We start from the raw sequence: 16,957 nt of genomic DNA, 5'->3' as shown, positions 1-16,957 counted from the left end.
CAGGACACTCCTACCCAGCTTACTCCTTCTATTTTTGTGAACAGCAGACTGAAAGTTAATAATCTCTCTCTTATCAAAGAAGTTGTGAAGTCTGGGTTTTCATTGACTAACCCATCAGATTTGACATTGTTATTCAGTTTGCTTGCAAGCAGTGCCCTTTTCCTAATCCATTTTGCTCTTATAACAAGTTTCACGGACAGTCTGCCTTTTTGAATAAGGAAGTACCAGGCAGCAATCTGCAGCAAGACAAAGACTTGAGTCTGTGCAGCAGAACACAGCAAATAGATTACTTGGTTACTGACGCCATCAATAATCTTAACGCTGTCAAAGGCTGCCACTACTTGAGCCACAGAGGCTTTCTAGGCGTGAAGCACACCACCTTGTACCTTGCTGCAGGGGACTGGTTATAGATTCCTGATCACTGTTGGCTCTGTCCATAAGAGGGCAGCAATAGGCGTCTGCCAAACACATCCACCATCTGCCTGCGTCTCGGGTGGAGACCTGGGTAAGTGTGCTTCAGTCAGCATGCTGACTTCTGCAGAAAACAGTAGGGAAGGGCTGTTGGCATCACCCCTGCCCACTGTCCACCTGTCAGTCGGAATGACTAAGGCTTCACTTACAGCAGGATCCCTTGGGAACCTCTGTCAGCACATATATGAAGCAGAACTAGTGCTCACTGTTCTCTGAGGCTAGGCATCCTAATTGCTCTGCAACCAGACCCTTTTGGGCTGACAAATTATGCTATTCGTGGCTGGCTATAGTTCTTTAAAACCATGAACCAGGTTTATTAAACAGATAAATGCGACACGTCGAAGAATACTGTATATTTTACCTTTCATAGCTGTTTTCCAGCAGCATTTATCCCCATCTGTGGCGGTGAAATACATTATTATATTATATATGAAGAAGGCAATTAGATCATAAAATCTGTAAGTATGCCTATCCAGTGTGTTTAAAAGAGGATGAAAATTGCAACTGTTCACATCTGCTATATACATTTTTCCAAATGCTCAGAAAGAATGGTGATTGCATTTTGTTTCCTCATTCTAAAAAGATAAATAAGAATATCACTTGTCAAGCTTCAAGAGTAGATCAATCCACCTTTCATTCTCAGGAGAATTCCAAAACATCAATATTCAAAGGGCAGAGAGTATACCTAGCAATATGTGCTGCACAGCTCCCGGTACACTAGACGAGCAATGAATAAATGATCATAAAAATAAAGCTGTCTTGCATGTAGATAACAATTTGCCTTGATGTTTAAATTTAGTAAGCGCTATTTCTCACTGTATATCATCTCTGATTCTCCTGTGATAAGGCCGAACCTTGAAGTAATGCTTTGGTGATTATAAGGTAGCTGTGCAAGGAATGAGATTTGGAAACGAGGTAAGCCTGTTTTACGAGAGTGAAAGAAATAAAAATATTCTTGGGAAATGAAACCAACAGAAATCAAGTGTCTCCGTGATATTTCATACAAGACTTGAGGTAATTTATTAGTTTAAAAATTTGCACATGAAGGATAATTAGCATCACCCAAATTTAGCCACTTCCCATTAAAGCAAGCCTCCTATCCAGAAATATCCAGATATCCAGAAGATCCAGAGAAGGAAGAGGCCCCTTTGCCAGCTGATAAGGATTCTCTTACCTCAGGTGTTCTCAGTTGCCTGGTGTAGGGCATTTTGGATGTCACCTTTTGCTAGAAGTCACCTAAGCCAGACACTACCATCCTTTTAACTCTTCTTGTTCATTTCTTTCCAGTTCGTACTGTTTTCCCCAATTGTCCATAGAAATGTGTACTAAAAGAACATTTATTTTGACTTTTTAAAATCAATTCTGTGCTATATTTATTCTGCTAATAATTTCTCAAAGAAGCAATATTTAGCAGAACAGATTTCATACAGTATGTAGCCAGTAGAAACTGCTGTGTAATGTCATTAAAAAGACTCTGCAGATAAGACTGTTATGCCTAAAACAAGGGTTTTCACCACCAGTTTTCCATTTAGCTACTACTGTACTACTACTGTAAGGAAAATGAATTTCTTTTTTAGGTTTTCAATCACTTCCGAAAGGATTATACATTATTCATTATTGCATATAAATGTGATTGACTTGGTTCTCCAATTTAGATTCCCTCTTTTTAAAAAATAAAAATAATTCTTTTTTAAAGCTCTTTTCTAGGTCCTTCTTCCTGCTCTCTCTTGAAGAGCAACCTATTTTTCAACTAAAGTAGATAACAAAAGTGGTCCAGTATTAGGACAGCTTCTTCCTAATTCTGTATTTTCCATAATGTGCTCAGATAAGTACTTAAGCCTGAAAACTTACACTGGCACTCAACTGAAACTGAAGTAAAAAGCTTTCCAGTATGCTTCTCAGATGTTGTTTTAAGCTGGAAGCACGACTACAATGTTTTTCTTGGCATAGCTCGTTGCCTTTGAAATAGACTGACCACTATTCTCGATATGTTCGTGTTTTCCTTGCATTTTATTTTAATGAGATGTGTCTCTTGGGAACACGTGGTGAGTCTCTTTTCAAAGAGTGGCTCTGTCACCGAACTGCAGCATCTCTTCACTGCCAAATATGCAACATATATTTTTGTGAGGTGTTTATTTATATCAGATCTAAAGATTTCCAAAGACAGAGCGAGTACCATAGACTTCGACATTGACTTTGATATAACAATCCTTGACAGTCCCAGAAAATACTGAAATTTCTTTTGTTCCAGGGGAGCCGAGTAAGCAGGCTTTGGTTCTACTCAAATAATGTAAAAACCTGCTTGGAATTGCCTCACTGAATTCAATATTTAATCTCTTCACTATGAGCTGTATCAGTAATACTCCAAGAGCCAACATTCTGTTCCAACAAAATTCTGCAAAAAGCAATTTTACCATTATAGTCAAAGTTGGTCGACAACAGATACAAGGAAATGGGAGGGGAAGGAGAGAAGAACAAAAGAGGAAAATACCAGTTGATAACGATAAGCATAGCAGATCAGAAAACACCTTATGAAATTCAACTTTAAAATGCTGTCCTCTAACTTATCAATCTCATGGTTTTTAAGGCAGCATCAGACTGTTGACCTTCCAGTGCTTGGGCTGCCTGCACAGAAAAGCTCTCAACTTACAAATGGAGAGCAGTCCATACAATGCATTGGTCAAATACTGCAGCAAGAACTGCTCCAGGGCTCTCTGTAACTTGAATGTGTTCATGGATACTTGCCAAAAGGAGTGAAAAGAGCTACGTAGGTTTTTTGGAGCAAATAGTTACATTCAAATCCTTTCAGTTGCTGATACACAGTAGTGGCTAAAGATCTTCTAATGTCTCAAAAAATTTAAAAACAAAATCAGTGGCAGGAAATTAAAACCTTCATAGGAAAGCTCCAGCACATTCAGTGGATGTGATGGTAGCACCATGCATGCAGCCTTCTGGCAGCAAAGGTCCAAATCTTATGTTGACCCTTGTCCATTAATCCATGATATTTAAGGTTCTCCTGAATAAAAAAAGAAATTGAAAGAAAATAATAATCAGGAACTATTATTATGTTATGATCCACATATACTCTCAAATAGTTCAGTTTCTCTTTCCTTCCTTCTTTTCATGATCCAAACACACAGTGCAGACCACTATCATGAAAACTACTCTCAGATTCACTTTGAATCAGACTTCTTGGGCATCCACTCCATATACAAATCTGGTGTCCATGAGTCTTATTCCCATGTTCCAGACTCTCTTGGAATTCTGAAATATTTACTAGAGAACTGCACTTCTGTATTGTTATACCTCCAAGGTTTATACCTCCCATTTTTTCCCCTCTTCTCCAAGTGAACTGAAATAAGTAGTTGATGTTATTAGTCATGAAGAAAACAGACACCAGAGTTATATGATATGGCAGAAAACCAGAAAAACTGTCCTGCTTCTTGCATATATTATGTTAAATTTGGTACAGAGAAAGCAAACCTTCCAGGTTCTTAGCAACCTAATTCCATCATTGCTTTCACAGATGAAAAGAGATGACTGCTGGTGGTAGGAGGGCAGGGAAGAAGAATCAATTTTAAATAAAATACACTTGCTAATTCATTGCAGAAATTAAACCTAACAGGTATGGCTGCTTCATGGACACAAAGACATTTCAAATTGCCAGAACTGCCCTTGACAGCAGGTGGTGTTTTGGATAAACAGCATCAGGGATAAGCTAGCAAGAGGCAAAAGAAACACATTAAGAAAAACTGTACTGGAATTTGATGAAAGTGTTTTCCAGACAGCTTAGCTCTTAAGAGACATGCAGATCATTTCAGTTCGAAAACAGTATCCTGTTTGGGAGAAACCCCAAGGACAAAAAGACACAGAAGTAATAGTCAGTCAAAAGGACTTGTGCCACTCAAGTAATCACTTGTATAATGCATAGAGGGTGATTCTGCTTTAAAACCTGGATCTGAAGAACCAGTGCTAGACTCCGAACTCGAAAAGCTGAAAACGATGAAGGATAGCAGGAACACGTCCCACAGCAGCACTCCTACCCTCCTGGGAGCACTGTAACCTGGGTCTTCTATTCTCCTCAGTGACCCTGTAGAACAGAGAAGGAGCACTATAGATGTGCACTACACATCTTCACCTGCCTAGGTGCAGGTCTAAGACCTGTGCTTAATCTTCAGTTTTAATTTCAGTGTTGCGTCCTTATTCCCAAGGCACTCAGAAGTTTGGGACCCCAGACACCTATATGAACGGTCACCTACAGAGAGAGGCAGAGCAAGGAAGAATAGACAGCAGTTTCATTGCTCAGGCACAATGGATTATCCATATCCCAAGAAAAGCTGTGCAGAAAAAAGAGCTTTCTCGGTAGGCCAGCTTAAAGACTTGGATGAGATCCCAGTGGAATTGTCCCAAGCACAAAGCTCAGCATCTTCTACTCTGACTATGAGTCACATAGATATAGACAGAACACTGTACAGAAAATGTAATAATTATTTTAAAGGACACTGAAAACAAAAAGAGCACAAAATTCACCTTTGGAAAGAAGGGGAGAGAGAAAATCACATGCAGCAGATAACAATCCCATCACTTCACTCCTGGAAGTCTTCCAGGCCGTGTAACACATTGCATATGAGGACCTAAACAAAACTTACATAACCATGCATTACATTGACATAATTCTCTAGGTAGAAGCAGTGGCTGCAATTCATATAAACATACCCATGGAAAAATAATACCTCATCCACATATACAAGATTTACCTAATAAGAAGAAGTATCATAGCACCTGACAATTATCATAATGTGCTTTACAAAGAGTAGTTATGAATAACAATATCCAGTATTTCCAATCAGGAACTAGATAATGCGGATTGCTGTGGGTTTTAGTCAGTTGTTGCCTGCCTTGCCAGGAAGAGTAAGATTCTTACTCCATGGACACTACACAACAGGCTTCTCTGGTGCCCTCCACCAGTCCATGTCGATAGCACTTCACAATTTAATTCTGAAACAACACCAGGACATGCTTCACAATGTCCCAATTTTTACTTTGCTTCATGTAAAGTCTTTTGTCCTTTAAGTCTTTCTATTCCTGAAAAGTAAAAATTAAACATTTGTTTAAAATCTTGCCCACACGGTACCTGTCAGTAAACTTGTACACTTACTCAACACATTGGAAAAAGAATAAATATGCCTAGCCTTTTACTGGGAATGTAGAAGCGTTGCTTCCACATTTTAGAGTCTATATACACTAAAAAAAGAGTTCTGCATCAAATCACAGTCAGCTCAACAAAAATTCAGCGAGCAAGAGCTGAGCGTTTATCTTCTTTATCTTTTCTCCTCATGTGATTCAACAGAAGACATGAAACACTTTCAGATAGCTTGATCCAAGTGGATAAAAGAAAGGAACCGAAGCAGTTTCTGCTAATACAACACACTCACTGCAAAATTATTTTTATTTCCCCAGCCCTTGATTACTTGTATGCAGTCCAGATACATATGCTGCTCTTGGCCCTGATGCCACTTCAGCAGTCTGCTCAGAGCGTTCTTTCAAGCTGTGTCTGTGCCATGGGAACCAGTAGCATTTTGCAGACATATACATACCTGGCATGTCTTGTCTTGATCTGTGGCATATCAAGGCACAGAGGATGTTTTTGCCACTTTCTGGCTTTCAGTTTGCAAAGAAAATTAATGTACAAGATTTTTTTAATCTCTTTTCCCCATAAACCCTATTTTCTATAGGAAGGCAATGTATGTAGGCATCATTGGCAGGTTAACACAATGTGGTCTAGCAGTTGTTCCCATTTAAGTCTCTCAGCAAACCTGAAAATAAATGGAAAAACAAGATTCGGCCTGTCAGATTAACACATCAGCTGTCCATGGGCATGCTTTCACACCATCCCTAATATAGGGTAACAAGAACTACTTAAACATCTAAGAAGCTTAAGCAATGTCACATCATCTCACCACTGTGGGGGGCTAACTGTGTGTACCTGGGCAATTACCAGCAGTTAGTAAAGATGGATGGCATCTTCTCAAGCCACAGTAACCCAGCCATATAGGACAGGCACAAATAATGTTCATCCTGAGTCATGCAAGCAACCATTGATAAGCTAGGTTAAGAGTCAGAGAATGTAAAGGATATGCACAAGTATGTAAATATTGCTAATTTAGGGATAATGTCATTCACTTTGGGGTTAAAATGGCACTCCAGCTTTCATCAACAAAGTTGTAGATCTCATTTTAAAATTTTAGACTGCTGATAAGGCAGAAATTCTGAGGATGTCTTTAAGATATGTATCTTAAATGGCATTTGTGATCATTAGTATCAAAGGTGAAGGGCTCACTCACTTAAGCCCCATCTTACGCAGCACAGGCACTCAGAAGCCTGGCTGAGAACCACACAGTGCATTCTCCACACAGTGTGCAGGACTGTCCCCCTCAGCCAGCACGTCTGCCTCAACACATAGCTCTTGTGCTGCCTGCACCATGGGCAAAATCCATTAGTTCCAAGCTGCTCCTTTTCCATCAAGTGAGGCTGCAAATCCCAAGAGCACTACAAAGATCTTACTATAAGGTCCTCCCACAAGCAGGGAACGAACATACTTCCCCAATGCCAAGCCTAGGCTTTTCTGAAAGCCAGCTAATTTGCGATGAATATTGTTGTAAACCATCTCTTTGTTATTTAAGGAGGGAACATGGTAAAAGGTTTCTTTAGAAAGTCCATGCTTTTTTTTTTTTTCTAAATTCTGTGTTCTGTAAAAAAAGAAATATTTTCATTCAAGTCAGTAATGAAAAGTACTTAGACTGGAAAGAAACACATTTCTGGTTTTATAAAGGAACATGTTTGGCAAGCTTAATTATTAGCGGCATTATCTCAGCAGCTTCTAATTCTATACCACTAGTTCAAAACATGTCATCAGATGTTGTATTTTGGATGTGCGCTAAAAAGCAACCAGGTACTTATCACAGTAATATGTCTGCCACACAGTTAGTAAGCCCACCTACATAAGTATTCTGCCTGCTGTTCCTGCAGCATAGCAAAGTCCCTACCCACAGTGCATGAAAGCTCTGTCTTGGGCCTTAGGTGAGGCTTTTGTTCATGTTAGGGGCAAAAGAATATACCCCACGCAACTCCATTGAAAGATTTCATGATTTTCCACCAGTGTGGCTGCAGTGATTCAAATTCCATTGTGGATACATATGTTTGGATTTAATGCATTCAGTTTTTATCTTTTGAAAGCTATACATCTAAATGTGACTTGTGTTAAGAAAGCCAATGGAGAGAGAGTCTCTAGGGTGCTTTCTCTGATTTGTCTCAGATATTTTATGTGTGTACTGAAGGTGCTATTTCTTCCATGGACTAAAATGAGGCCCAGGATACTTGACTTTTTGGGAAGATGGACCCCATATACAGCATCAAAGAGCTTTACACAGGGAGAGTTTATTTTAATTCTCAGACCAGAATAAGGTATGCCAGTATAAGCATTCCCATTTAAGTATAACTGTATCCCACTGGGATTTGGGCTGCTTAGAAGTACACTGCTCTGAAAAAAAAAGTCCAAAAAATCCCACTGGTATTTCAAAGTGCTTGTAGCCAGCCTCTGCCACTGGAGAAGGAAGCAAATACCATACCCAGGACTTTCTAAATCCCAATCGTGAATAATTTATCATCTGAAAGAAAGAATTTACATGGCCTCAATCCACCATAACTTAGCCAGCAGATGTAGCTTGCACGTAACAGAAATTAAAGAAAAGACAAAGTCCTCCTCTGTGTCAGTTCGCTAGATCCAGCTTCTTTTCTTCTCTTTCTCTAAATTATCACATTTTTTCATTGGTGTCCTTCAGTGTTTTCTACAAGGACTGTACCTTACCACAGCGTCTTTTAGCGTTTTACCAAAGTACTGCAAAGACGTGGGGTGTAGACAGCTTTCTTTATTAGCAGAGAGGAAAGGGTGATGTAGCTAAAAAAATAGTAAGCTTATAGTCAGAGTCCTGTGCCTACCTACTGGGCTGCTCCTCTAAAAGTTTACTTAGAGTGCAGTGATTAATAGGATGCGATCAGGGCCACCCCTCCTGCTATGGGGAGAGTCTCTCTAAGGCCCAGCACGTATTCACACAGCAGGCTGGTTCTCCCAACCTGAAGTGAAACCCCTACCATAACTGCATTGGTGCTGTTGCACACAAGTTAGCAGGAACGCAGCTTCCTCAGGTTTGGCTACCTGGCTCATTGTCACTTCTCTGGCCACGGTCTGTACATATCAACTTTTTCAGCCTACAAGGCATACATTTCTGTAGTATTCTCAACACTTTCAAGTCCTTTTTCCCCATTAAGAACCAGAAAGCAAAGTTACCTATTCCTGAGCTAAGGAATACCACTGCAGGAAGGTCTAGGTTCTTCTTAGGCTGAGAAGGGGCTACTTTGTGAAAAGTAGCTCCTGCATCTAGTCTCTTGTTGTGTTCTTATTGTTTTTCTACCAGTAGACCTTTATCCCACGTCTCTCACAAAGCCTTTTCATTTCCACTTCTGCCATGGGATGACCATCTCCAAACTCTCCCATCTAGGTCCAGCTCCCAGCTCCTCTTCCTGGACCAGTGCCCTCCTAGTGCTCTCTTTTTCCACTACTCCAGCTCAGCAAGCAATTTCCACAAGAACACAAACTGATCAGGTAATCAACAGCCCTCTGGCACTTCCACCTTTCTCAAGGCTAGTGGGCCACTAGCTGCCCCTTGACTTTTCTTTCACTTGTCAGGAACACTCAGGAAACAGAAATTGATGATCTTAGATAATTAAACAGAAATCAGTTTCAGTGTGGCAAGGAGCCTGCTATGGGCTGTTATCTCTTCCCTCTGCCAAATCCAGGCTTCTCCACAAAGGCTGTGATGACCACAGAGTGAGCTGGACATTTGCCTCAGAGACCTGCAGTGTTTCACCTCCCCACTCTTATGTCTTCCTGAGTTATACATGGCTTATAAAAGCACAAAACAGAAACTGCATTTTCAAAGTGTTAAAAGCAATGAATAAGTAGCTGAGTAAAAAAAGAAAAATCCCACATTCTCAGCAGGAAACCGTTCAACTTCTGTTGTTTGTCATACCATACTCCCTGTTCCACTGCCTGCTCCAGAAACCAAATACTTCATTTTATTCACATTTCTGAGATACTTTATCCACCATAACTTAACTTTTTTTTCTTAGCACATAACTTTGTGAAATATGGCTATTCTTTCTTTTCATTCTAGCTGAATGATTTTTCATGCTTTCATTAGCCCAAAGTGAATGATGCAGCACTTCAGTTATACAGATAAACAGATCCCATGCACTTATCAAACTCAGCCAAGACTTGGGACTTCCATGCAACCTGTATTTTTCTCATTGAAAAATAACAAGTACAAGAAGCATCAAGATATTTATGTCCCGACAAAAGAATGAAAAGGTGTTTGTAATGGGAAGGTTAGAATTCCCCCATTCTAATCCAGGAGTTTTAAACTCAGATGCCAAATTGGTCATTTTCGGCTGCATATAATCAGTGAATATAAACGAGAACCTCCCCGTGACAAAGCCAGCTTTCCCCAGCACATGCCTAAGGTCATATTCCTTACTCCCTGGAGGGCAAACTCTCTCTTTTGACTGCAAAGAAAGCCCAGGAAGGCTAGTTTGGATTTGGATTTTAAATGTAAAGTATCTAAAATAGATAAAGTGGTAATTATGCCACAAAGCACCTTTGTTCTCTTTAAATCAGAGGAATGCTCCACAGAAAAGGCACTGGCTTTGCTTGCTGAGAAATGCCTTGCACTATGCATCTTGGGTTGTAAAAGCAGCAATGAAAGCTCCTTGTGTAAGAGTCATAAGCAGGAAAAAAGGTCAAAAACTCCCTCAGTATAGTAGACAATCTGTCCAAAACTCCGCAAAAAATAAAATATTCTAGGAACAGAAGGCCCATCTCTTCAAAACGACACTTAATTCATTTCAGTGACTCCACTGAGATGAAAGTTACCAACAGAGTGTGGGAGCTAAACCATCAGCAAAGCTTACAGCTGGAAATGCCTGAGATGCCTGAGATGAAAAGTTCCCAAGAAAATCCAAAAAGGACTGGCAAAGTCAGCTCTCCAAATTTGCTAATGTAATGCTAGCAGCACCTCTGTTGCTACATAATGGACTGCAAAGATATTCAACCATTTGAAGGCTTATTTCAGGAAGACTCAGAATTATTTACTGTCTCGTGACAGTTCCAAATGTGGGAGAATGTTAATTAAATAACATGCTTCAGCCATATAGTTCTGACTTTAGTAATGACTGCTAATTACTCAGCTTTATATGCTAGAAGCCAACTGTTATCTTACAGAAAGTTATGGAAGACAGTTCAAAAATATCTCCATTTACTCAGCCAACCTAAATATCAGATTTTTTCCAGAATCATAAAAATTGATTTAAATTATTTTCCTGGGACTGAAAGATGATGCTGTGAGCAAGTAGGGTATTGAACAGAGTTGAACTTCACAAGACAGGAGAATTACGCCTCAAACAGTGTGATTCTCTTGTGTAACTACAGCAAAACCAGTTGCATGTTGCTCTTCTCTAAGACTTCCATTATTTGGGACTTTTTCAGATCTAAATGACCTTCCTTTCTGACAAATTTCAAAAGCAATGCTATAATACTTAATTCTGTACTATGATTAAATTTATCCTCTTCTAATGATGGGAGAGACACAAACTTCAGTTCTAAGCTGTTATACATATAACACTATTACTTTTGAGGCAGCTTCAGACTGTCAAAGTTCACTAGAGCCTGTGACTGCAGGTAGGTTCCCACACATGCCTAACTTTTTTTCTGCTTCTGCTGGGAATATGAACACCTTTAAGTAACATGGCCATTTTCTCTATTTTAGAGAGAGATGGTGATTTTCTTCCACTCAAAACATTATCTACAGAATTCAATGTAGCTCCTAAAATGAATATAACTGTCCTATTTTTTAAATTTTGCCTTCCCTTTCCTTCCCTTTCCTTTCTTCTCTCCTCTGCTTTGCTGTCCTAAAACCACTCCAATCCATGCTATTGCCTTACCTTACTACTGTGACAGGCTATGATAGCATTTTGAGAGTGACAGTCACACAACACACTCACACAAATTTTTCTTGTTATGTATTCAGATGTAATGCAAGCTATTGTTATAGTATCTGGAAGTGGATTGAGTTTTAAATCTTAGAATCATAGAAACGGCTTGGATTGGAAAGGACCCCAAAGATCATCCAATTCCAACCCCCTGCCATGGGCAGGGCTGCCACCCACCAGGTGAGGCTGCCCAGGGCCCTGTCCATCCTGCTCTTGATTACCTCCACGGATGGGGCGCTCACAGCTTCTCTGCTGTTTCACCACCTCACTGCTCTTCCAGTGAAAAATTTTCCCCTGACGTCTAATCTAAATTTCTCCTCTTTTAGTTTAAAACGAATGACCTCAAAGATCGAAACCTAACCTGCCTTTATTGTTCATGCTGGTCAGTGTGATAGAATTGCTCTGATAACAGGATTATATTAAAAACAATGAACAATTAAATTATACACATACTTCCTGCTTCATCCTAAAACTCGCATAGTTAGGCATTTGTGAGCTGCTACACAAAGGATCTTTGAGCCCTGTAGTCTCTCATTTCACCAAGAAACATGCAGAAGCTCCTTATGGACTTCATATACAGAAAGAGTAGAGAGATACAATGGGTTGAGTAAAAGCATCGAGCAGGATTCATGTAAAGGCCAAACAAAAATGATTTTTCTTCTTTTTATATGAAGAGCATAGATTTCAGTCCAATACTTTGTGGGTAGACTTCCTCTGCCTGCTCTTTATTCAGAGAAAATACTATATTTCAAAAGTACCAGCTGATTTTCCTCATCATAATTTCTGACAGATAGCTCATTCTCTCAATAGGACTGGAACACCACGTACGCTGGTGGTTTTTATTCTCAGATCATTTTCAGCTCTTATTTATTTTCTCTTGCTCATTCTTGTCATTCTTGTTTCTTCAAAGTCATCTTTTGCATTCTCCTCCCCTCCTATGTTCCCCACACTCTGACACTGGCTTTATCCCCACACTGACTCTGCTTCTCGCTCATCCTACTTCTGTCAGAGCACCTATTGGCTCTGGCTGTTGGCTCCGACACTCTGGCACGCTGTTCTGCTCCACCTTCCTCCCCTCCACCCCTTTTCCTTCCTCTCCTCCCTCTAATGATTGCTTTCCCTAAATGCCAGTCATTAGAGAGGTCAGGAACAAGCAGTGTCACAAACACATGGAAAAGTGTTTCCTCTACTTCCCATTTTAACATAATCTCTGTTCCAGATGGTTACAAGCATTACCTGGTTGCAAATTGCTAATGTGCATCTGCTCTAAAATTAGGCAACAGAGTGCAAGAGCATTAAATTGCAAAACAGGAGGGGAGACAGCAAAAATTGCCATGTTGGTTGTTACAGCTGCTTGCCACACCTATAATTACCATTGTCTGACAATTCCTATTCCGTGGTGTTTTTTTAGTTCTGATTATTTTGTCAGATCTGCATCACTATGGCTTAAATATTCCAGCTGCACATCTGCTTTAAGAAAGTATCAATTTAAATGGTGCAAGTGTCTAAGACTGAATTTAAAGAAAGGCCAGCTTTGGTTACATTTTAATAGTGTTAGAAAATGTAGATGAATTTTTCCTTTGAAAAACTTCATATCCTCATATTTGGGGAGAGTAGTTTGAAGCTTAACAGGGAGCATCCTGGTATGAGAGGAGACTTTTCTCACGTACACAGGAGAATAGGAGATGGGAAGGAGAGCAGGCTGAGTCAGGAATCTGAAGGGTTGATTTCTGGAACTAAGACAGAACTAAGACAGATGGGCTAGAGCGAAAAAGTTAGGGTGAATAGGAAAGAAAAGTTTACGAAGGGCATAGGGATCTAATTCTACTAGGATGTAGTCTCCTTCAAAAAAGGCATCTCACCCTTCTAGCGCAGTAAGCAGAGACAGACAAACACCCTCTCAGGAAGGATATGAGTTTGTCCAGTTATCTAAAGGATTCTAATAGCTTACACAGGCATCAATATCATTGCGATGTCGGTAACATTTCTTCTTAGTGTCTAAAAATCACATGAAATAGACTTCTTACTGTGAAATGTTTTCTACTCGCTTTTCTAAGTGTTGTGAAATGGCACAGAACAAAGCCATCACAGAAAAAAACATAAGATGCTGCACAAAAGAATTAGGAAATGGTACAGCTGCTTGTATTACCTTATTTCATCTCCCCTGGTTTACAATATTTGCTCTGCAGTATAATCCTGTGCCTCATTCAGTGTACACAAGATCCAATTTAGAGATGTCTACAAGAGAAGACTGTTGGCTCTTCAGCCTTCTTTCTTTTTCTCCAGAAGTTGCAAGAAGATAAAGGACCATTCTGCAGCTGAGCACTTTCAAAAATAAATGGATTCCAAATTTGTCTCTGACACAGACTTCCACAAAAGGTACTTCAGGGACTTGTGTTACTTCAGGGATGGGTATAACTCCCTAGCACATGTGAAGAGCAAAGTGCCTGTGGTTAATAAGCCCCTTGAAAATGTATGCTCACAGCCTGGCTGCTGCCACTTTGCTCCCAAATACCTAAACCTGAGCCAGAATGCCTCCTACGCAGAACACACAGCAGCCAGAGCACTGGGAATCATGTCTGGACTGCCACATTCAACCTCCCAAAACTGCAGGAAGGAGTCTGAGCCTGCCAATCCTTCAGCCCCAGAGCTAAGAAGGGGAGCTACACTGATATCCAGATTCTTCCAATGAGTAAATGGTTTTAATAAAATGCACAAGTTACTTTTATCTACCTAACTGCAAAGCCATAAGTAGATACAAAGTACTCTTTATCTTCCCTACAACCAAAATCACCTCCATTTCCTCCAGCTGGAAAAACTGGATACTTATTGCACACTAACCATGTTGTAGTATAAACACACCTTTCTCTGCCAAAGCATCAGTGCCATGAGTGCCATAAGACGTTACAGATGAACCTCACCTGGGGCTTCTGCCCACGTTTTTCCCAAGACACAGGCCACTATTTCAGCTCAGCCATCATTCCCCTCATCAGCAAAGCCATAGGAGTGACAGCCTGTTGGCCCTGTCTCCCACATGTACTCACATCCACAATGCAGCTTCATCTCCAGTCCTGCCTCTGGCTCCGTCTCCTTTTCCTATTGGATGAACACCTGCATCAACTCTGGACCTGGGTTATCATACCCTGAGTTGCTGCTAGAGCCTGTTGCCAGCACCCAGTTCTGCCCAGTATGCTTAGCCTCCATGGGACAGCATGCATCAGTGAGGGCACTGGAGTCACTGTCAGCCCCAGCCCCTTCAGGGAGCTTCACTGCTCCTTGGCACCGAGAAGAAAGGTGCTGTGAAGTAATAGGCAGCCAATGTCTGCATTCACTTGTAATTCATGTAGTCTCCAGGAAAGAACTAGGTCAAGCTATAACAAGAAATCATTCCCAGCACATAAGGTCAGATAGACACCGCTCTGGGATACAGATTATGTCCTTCATAATCTTTTTTTCGTATTCTTCTATGTCATAAATGCTGTGTGCTTTCTAATAGAACATGGTGACTCAACATCCATGAGAGTCGATGTTCCTCAATCATCTCCCACATACCTTCCGTTTTTGCAGCACCACTAAAGCACCTTCTACAAAATGCTTTGGCAGTACTTCAAATCCCTCCACCCCCAAACACCTTTTGCTTTCAGAAACTGTATCTGAGTTGGACACTGGCACCTATAAAAAGCATTCTCTTGAGTGCCATCTGTCAATGAGTCTTCAGCAAGGCTATAAAACAAGGGCACTGACAAACACATGCCAAAACTCAATGCACGTCAGTTTGAGCATTTACAAAAAATATTCCAGGTTACATAAACAGGGCAGAAGTCCTATATGGTTCCCCAGCCTCTTTTGCGTCAGTCTCCTATCAGAGATGGCATTTGCTGTTGGCTTTGCTCCTTTTTCCATCAGTCAGCCTTGACAAAGTGAATATCATTTGCCCCTTTGCCAGTTTTAACACCAGAGTCAATATGCTAAGTGGCCACAGCAAATGCAAACCCTATGGTGTGACGTCGTTTGAGGTAAGCAGAGATGATGTTTTCCAGGAAAAACATATCCAAAGCAGATGTAAGCTCTCTGAACATAAAGCAGGAGAGAGTCTGTGGATTATGTGATAGGAAAATGACCTGCTTAATTAGGATACTAATTGGGATGTTATTAGCTGTGCTAATAACATGCCATGTGACCTTGAGTTGTTTGCCTCTCTGCTCACCTCCATCCTTTTATTCATCTTTGCTACTCCAGTTAGATATCTAACATGTTCTCCTGATATTTGACAAATCCTGGTTTGCTATCTCCAGCATTCTGTATGTGGCACAATCATCTCTGATGACTTGGCATACTCTTGAATGGCAAATTTACATAAGACAATGCCACACCATGCTAGTGTGCATGCTTAGTGGTGGCTGGCTCCTAGAAAGGGAGTAGTGCTGGTCCTTGGCAGTTTGTGACTCTGGGATGGCCAACAGTCACGTGCAGCACGAAGTATGTGGGTGTCTGACAACTGTGAGAAATTTGCTTCCAGTCCTCTCCAGGATAAAGATAGTGATCTGGGTTTGATTGTGTGTACCATTTGAACATAGCTGTGGCACTGCTAGCATCTTTCAGCGTGAGGATGTCTGTGAAGGCTGGCTACACTGGAACATTTTTGTAGAACATCCTGCTGCTCCAGAAGATCTGTGAGTGTCTCCAGCAGTGATCTTCCTCTATCCCACCACATAGGTCTTGTAAACCCAGAGTCTTGACATTGCCTGGTGCTGCGTGGCACAGCTACCTTCCATCTGCACCTGGGAAACCATGGAAAAAATAACTCTCCCAGAGATCAGGCAGGTGTGGAGGATGAGGCGAGCTACAGGGGAAGGTTACTGCAATTTGGGAAGCAGAGCACTGTGGAAAAAGATGGTACAAAAATAAATGGCAGCTAGTGACAGCAGGCAGTCAAGTGACTGGAATGATCGGGAAATTTGACTGATCATCTTGAGTGCCAAATCCATTTTCAAAAACCCTAGGGGACTCCCTTAAAAATAACTACCTTGCTGAAGATAGTGAGGAAGGCAGTTGTGTATTACCCTGTCTTTTCTGACTGCAAAGAATTAATGGCTTCATTTTTTATTTGATTCTTAAATGCCAAATGAGCATGGAAGGAGTCACAAGGCAGAAACCGCAAAAGCTGCCTCTATGGAAACATTTGTTACCCACACCATTTTCTCTGTTGGCTTCATAAGAAGAAAAGCTATCGCTGGGAAAGAGACAAATCACTGGATTGGCTCCTGCAGGTCCCTAGGCCTTTGCTCAGTGAAATGAGTGATGCTAGCAGGAGGATATGATATGCAATTATACATCTCTGGCCATTACTACATCCAGCAATTCGTGCCTAGGACTAGAGAGC

At 40.8% G+C, this 16,957-nt stretch overlaps 2 long non-coding RNA genes across 13 annotated transcripts in view; both read right to left on the bottom strand.

The window, feature by feature from the left end:
* The window catches only part of LOC128073569 (uncharacterized), a 108,662-nt gene that overhangs the window by 15,555 nt on the left and 76,150 nt on the right, over nucleotides 1–16,957 (bottom strand). The window lies entirely within an intron of this gene.
* On the bottom strand, nucleotides 616–16,436 carry LOC128073572 (uncharacterized). The gene is made up of 5 exons (XR_008202775.1): nucleotides 14,619–16,436; nucleotides 6,069–6,287; nucleotides 4,388–5,556; nucleotides 3,649–3,823; nucleotides 616–3,487 (listed from the first exon to the last, which is right to left on the bottom strand). It is a non-coding gene; the product is annotated as an uncharacterized LOC128073572 (long non-coding RNA).

The sequence above is a fragment of the Tympanuchus pallidicinctus genome, unplaced genomic scaffold (genome assembly GCF_026119805.1).
Source record: "Tympanuchus pallidicinctus isolate F22 unplaced genomic scaffold, pur_lepc_1.0 scaffold8, whole genome shotgun sequence".
Taxonomy (NCBI): Eukaryota; Metazoa; Chordata; class Aves; order Galliformes; family Phasianidae; genus Tympanuchus; species Tympanuchus pallidicinctus.
The sequence above is the reverse complement of the archived record's forward strand: the minus strand, read 5'-3'. Positions and strand labels throughout refer to the sequence as shown.